Raw genomic sequence first — 6,000 nt, 5'->3', positions numbered from 1 at the left:
GTGTGTGTGTGTGTGTGTGTGTGTGTGTGTGTGAGTGATTTTTCGTGTTAATGCACAATCTGAATCAATACTATTAACATCAGACAGACAACCGGGCATCAAATATGACTGTAAAGTATGTTAATGCGATGGGAAGTTACAAACTGAATTTTCACCTAACCCACGTCCTGCATATTACGTTAAGTAAGATGTATTAACTCCATAGTATCGTTAGCAGAGAGTGCGCTCTTGTTGTCGAGGCCTGCGACAAGCGCAGCGATCAGCACTGCCCAATGCCGCCGCGATTTGTTTATGTTGGCTGAGCGTGGACACTGCAGCAGACGCTTCGCCATAAACAGAAAGAAATCACCTTGGCTCTGACTGCAGTGAGCGGATATCACTGCCTGCGTGTTCTTATAGTAACCAACGTGAGACTCTACTCACAGGTGCCATGGAGCAATTGCAACGGGTATCATGTCATTAGTCATGAGAATATTAACCAGTGATGAAATGTCCACTCTATTTGAATCCTAAGAAAATAGGAACCTTCTCACAAAGGAATGTGAGGTGATATCAAAATTTATCCAACATACAAAAATTAACTGCAGGGCTTTCATGTATGCAGTAGTAGCACACAAGGAAATAATATGTCTTGGAAGCGTATATTTCATTTCCTCTTCTCATATTAACGTCCTTGTTTTAGAATGAAGTGAGAAAATTAACGCGAAAAACTTAAGTTCCTGAGAAGCATATAAGTCATTTCCTCGTCTCATATCATAGCTTTTGTTTTAGTATGAGGTGAAAAAATAAACAGTTTACGGCTCTGAAACATAATATGACACCAGATTCTTATCATAGGCGCTATCGGAAACGCAAAAAGCAGGGAGCTGTCCATTCTTTTGTCCTAAAGAGCTGCGACAAAGCAAAGCTTGACCGATTATCAGATAATTGTCCACATGGGTTTTGTGGACGAGTATACTTTTAGTAGCCGCGCGGGATTAGCCGAGCGGTCAGGGGCGCTGCAGTCATGAGCTGCGTGGCTGATCCCGGCGGAGGTTCGAGTCCTCCCTCGGGCATGGGTGTGTGTGTTTGTCCTTAGGATGATTTAGGTTAAGTAGTGTGTAAGCTTAGGTACTGATGACCTTAGCAGTTAAGTCCCATACGATTTCACACACATTTGAACATTTGAACATTAGTTCTGCTCCTGTAAATAAACTGTTATCTCGTTAGTTCACATATTTATATTGGAATAACGTATTTGTAATAAGCACATCGGATTATTATTTTCCACAGTTTTTAAGAATTCAGGTCCTGTCATAGATAAGTGATCTATATTCAACAGTCCGATAAAGAATGTGGTTTACACAGTCTATCATATGATGACAGTCGTGGTCGGATATCCACATTAAGACTACCTGGCTGAATCCGATTAGAACGATCTGGTATCGAAATGAAATTACAGAAATCGGATAATTTGAACGTCTGTATTTCAACAATGCTTCGCACATAAATTCCTATGATGGAGTAACAGGTAGCAACTGTCTAAGAAAAAGTGAGAAATATGTCTACTAGTAGCAATGTAACGTAATTATAAACCACATTTATGTGATGGAAATACTGAATCGAACAATACACATCTATTTCAGTGGTGGGAAGATACACCATATGGGATTTGCTGAGACATAATGACAATAATAATAATAATAATAATAATAATAATCGCGTGTGGCGGATAGTGGAAACCCTCCCCCATATGGGTGGTACCGAGGAAATCAAATACTAGGGGTGAACCAAATACTAACACAATCCTGAACGGCTACTCAATCCGTTGAACGCAAAATCCAGACACGTCTGAGTGAAAATCACCGTTACTCTGGTCACCGTGTTAGCTCAATGAGCTTGGCTGAAAATATTTGCTTTCAAAGGCTTCAACACCCTCTGGTCCTGTCCGGTCCTGGTATCACCCAAGCACAACCAATGAAACACAAGCAAACGTAAACTATGCAAGCAAAGTCAACTTTATCCCAGGTGGTACACAACCCGGCTGTCGACAGGCGGCAGTTGGATTTTCGGATTCTGGGGAGTCCAGGTTAGCACGACAGAGAATATCGAAGATCTCTGGTAAATTTCCCTACAAGCAAAAAACATGCATTTAAAAGATAACATCGATACCTTGATCCAAACACGAAAACTAAATAATTTCACAAAAGAAATGGACCGACAAAAAATTCTCATCCTTGCACTTCAAGAACCACGACTAACTGACAATGAAACCGTGCATTAGGGAAACCATTGCATCTTCAAGAGCAGAATACAACAAAAGGTAACGAAAGGCGTACCAATCTTCGGCATTGCATTTCTCGAACACCGATCTATCAACTCTGCCAAAGAATTCACACCGATCGACAATCAAAAGGTTCCAATGGCTCTGAGCACTATGGAACTTAACAGTGGAGGTCATCAGTCTCCTAGAACTTAGAACTACTTATACCTAGCTAATCTAAGGACATCACACAAATTCATGCCCAAGGCTGGATTCGAACCTGCGACCGTAGCAGTCGCGCGGTTCCAGACTGAAGAGCCAAGAACCGCTCGGCCACCGCGGCTGGCCCGTCAACAAGCGACTTATGACTATGGTCATTCAGAGCCCCAGTAAAACATATACACTCATCAATGCACGTGTCCCCACCAACATCGACGGCCGGAGTGTTCGAGAGGTTTTAGGCGCTACAGTCTGGAACCGCGCGACCGCTACGGTCGCAGGTTCGCATCCTGCCTCGGGCATGGATGTGTGCGATGTCCTTAGGTTAGTTAGGTTTAACTAGTTCTAAGTTCTAGGGGACTGATGACCACAGCAGTTAAGTCCCATAGTGCTCAGAGCCATTTGAACCATTTGAACCCACCAACATCGAAAATAAGAAAAACACCGACAATGTTGAAAAATTCTGGAACACACTCGAAAATACCATGAGCAAAATTCACCAAGATGACGTGAAAATACTAATGGGAGACTTCAACTCTATTTGGGACAGAAAAAACGTGTAGAAAAATCATTGGTACAAATTCAACACACCGAAACGCTTAGACTAACGTCACACGTCTGACTGACATTTGCCAATTGAACCACAAAAGGATGTCTTCCCGCTTTAAGAAAAAACCAGTCCCCAGGTAACATGCTTAGTAACCAGGTGCAAGCTGCTTTTGTTCGCCTTTCGAGACTTGCTGAAAGCCAGATTTTTAATTCTTTTGTAGCACAGCTACAAGCAGGCAGATAAAAACTTAATAAGGGAATCGTAAGACAACGCTCGAGCAAAATTCTTCTTGCTACTTTCAGTAACTCTTAGTGTCAGAGTGAAAACCTTACGGTACTGCCAGATTCATAATGCCACTTTTGTTTTCTGCCGACATTTTTTTGTTGTTGTGAATACATAATTTTATCTATGAAAAGCCCCATTTTCATAACACTTACGAATGGTACAGGAAATGAAATAAATACAGATCTTTTCTAAGTGTAAAGTCTGTAATATCCTACTAATTCGTGTTAAAATAAGCCCAATTGTCTCACAGAAACTTAATGCTTTATTAAGATAGACTGCCGTCGTGATGTTTCTGTATTAAGCTGACTTTAGTTTGTATTAGTACAGTGAATATTTTAATTGCATTTTCCATTAGTTTACTAAACGCAACAGTAATTATCAAAGAGAAATTAATTAGCAGCAGAATTTTCTTTCACGATATCTAAAACGATATGACAATGGTAAAGTTGTTTACAAATTCTACGCCTGTAGAAACCTACTTGTTCTAACGATGTCAATAAACCAGAGTAGTTTTAAAAGTATTTTCGTCTAGAAATGAATTGCCTTGACGGTTGATCGATCTAGAGTGGGAATGGTAAAATTTTACAAATATATGACGAGAGGGACAAGTGCTTGAGAGAGGACTTCCCTATCAATACAAATGTGCCTGAGAGACGACTTTCCTATCAATCTCCTGGATAGTTTTGTTTCTCAAATCAACATAGTGCGTTATCATGCAGTAGCACAGGTGATGTAGTTTTGTTGCTCGATTTTCTTACACTGTGACCGAAAGGTGACTCAGTTGTTGGCAACAAATTCCAGCTGTGTTGCACACACCCTGGGGGCAGAATTCGTAGCCCAAAACACACTTTTGGATTTATCAGATGTAAAATAATATGTTCACGCAACTCTCTCCTCGAGTTTACGTCTTTTGGTGGGGCTCAGCCTTTCATTTCTTCTTAGGAAGTTAACGATAAAGGCATCATAACACGTCACCAGTAACAGTACTGCATAGGAATGCTCGATGAGTGACCTGATGACGTTCAATAATAGTTACTCTGTTGATTTTTGTTGTTTCGAATTAGAGCATGCAGTACTCCTACACCAGACTTCTGAACATTGCCTGTTGAATGCAAATTCAAGTGGTTCATAATTATTTTAGTAAATTCACTCGATATTTTTATGTCCTTTAAATTACATTTGCTACATGATTCGCATTGAAGACGTAGGAAATGTATGTTATTTGGTCCGGGAAGCACGTTCCAACAGAAACTGATGCTTACATTGACATTTATGTTGCGAATTAGTCGTCTTATCCATCACATGGATAACGAGGATGCTCCGTTTTGCTACAGTTGTTTCATAGCTAACAAGGGAACCTTCCCATCGCACCCTCCTCAGATTTAGTTATAAGTTGACACAGTGGATAGGCCTTGAAAACTGAACACAGATCATTCGAAAAACAGGAAGAAGTTGTGTGGACCTATGAAAAAAATATTCAAACCAAACAAACTGAGTAGTCCGTGTGCATGATAAGCAACATCAAGGATAGCTTGAGCACGGGAGCGCAGTGGTCGCGTGGTTAGCGTGAGGAGCTGCAGAACGAGAGGTCGTTGGTTTAAGTCTTCCCTCGGGTTAGTTGTTTGATTTTTTTTATTTTCAGACAATCATCACCACACGTACTGTTATTCAACAAATGTAGGAAATAATCATACAAATGTTCGACAATCGTTCGATCCCTTAAGGAACTTTCCGATGCCTTACAGTTCGGAAAATATTCATTGACATTGTTATTGGAGTCACGAGCTATATTTGCTGGATTCATATTGCCCACGCAATGCATCGCACGTATTTAATGCACTCTCGTCCAAAGTAGCGAACAGTTAACTGCCAGCCAGGGAGCCTCATTAGCAGGAATACTCTCTCTTCCGTGCGCTATAGTCGACTGACGTCATGTCTTTCGATGTATTTTAGGTGTAGCGTCATCATACTACGGCGCGGTTACCTCGCATCGGACAGACGGACGGACAGATAATAATTGTCTGAAAATAAAAATTAAACTTTTCACTCCTGGGAAAATTTGACGGAAGGACCTCTCGTTCCGCAGCTGCGTGCGCTAACCACGGGATCACGGCGCTCCTGAGCTCACCCTATCCTTGATGTTGCCTATCTTGCGCATGGACTACTCAGTTTGTATATTTTGCTTATTTTTTTCATACTTCCACACAACTTCTTCCTGTTTTCTCGATTGATCTGTGTTCAGTTTTTCAAGGCCTATCCCCTGTATGAACTTATAACTAAATCTGAGGGCGGTGCGATGGGGATGTTCCGTTGTTAGTGGTATTGTGTGTTGGTGGCGTTGCCAGTTTACATACTGTGCATGTAACTCACAATAAATGCGTTGGATTCCTCCTGTGATCAGTTTACTTGAAAAACGTTTGTTGTCATCGTAATTTGTGTAACTGTCTCTCCGACTTCCAATTTGACAATTTGTGGAAAAATTGTTTACCTTCTTAGTCCTAGTTTCAAACATTGTCTGATAGAAAATGTAGGCATGAAGGAGTCTGTAAAAGCAATTAATCGCTATTATAGCAAACTTTTGAATCCACTGGACACTTGAATTCTATATATTGATTCTGAGAGTTTTGTTATTTCTCTTGTTATTTACTGTCCCAAAGTCATCCGTGAGAATAAAATTAAAGGCAGTTGGATTAGGTTCCTGATC

The sequence above is a fragment of the Schistocerca nitens genome, chromosome 2, assembly GCF_023898315.1.
Source record: "Schistocerca nitens isolate TAMUIC-IGC-003100 chromosome 2, iqSchNite1.1, whole genome shotgun sequence".
Taxonomy (NCBI): domain Eukaryota; kingdom Metazoa; phylum Arthropoda; class Insecta; order Orthoptera; family Acrididae; genus Schistocerca; species Schistocerca nitens.
Note: the sequence above shows the minus strand (reverse complement) of the source record.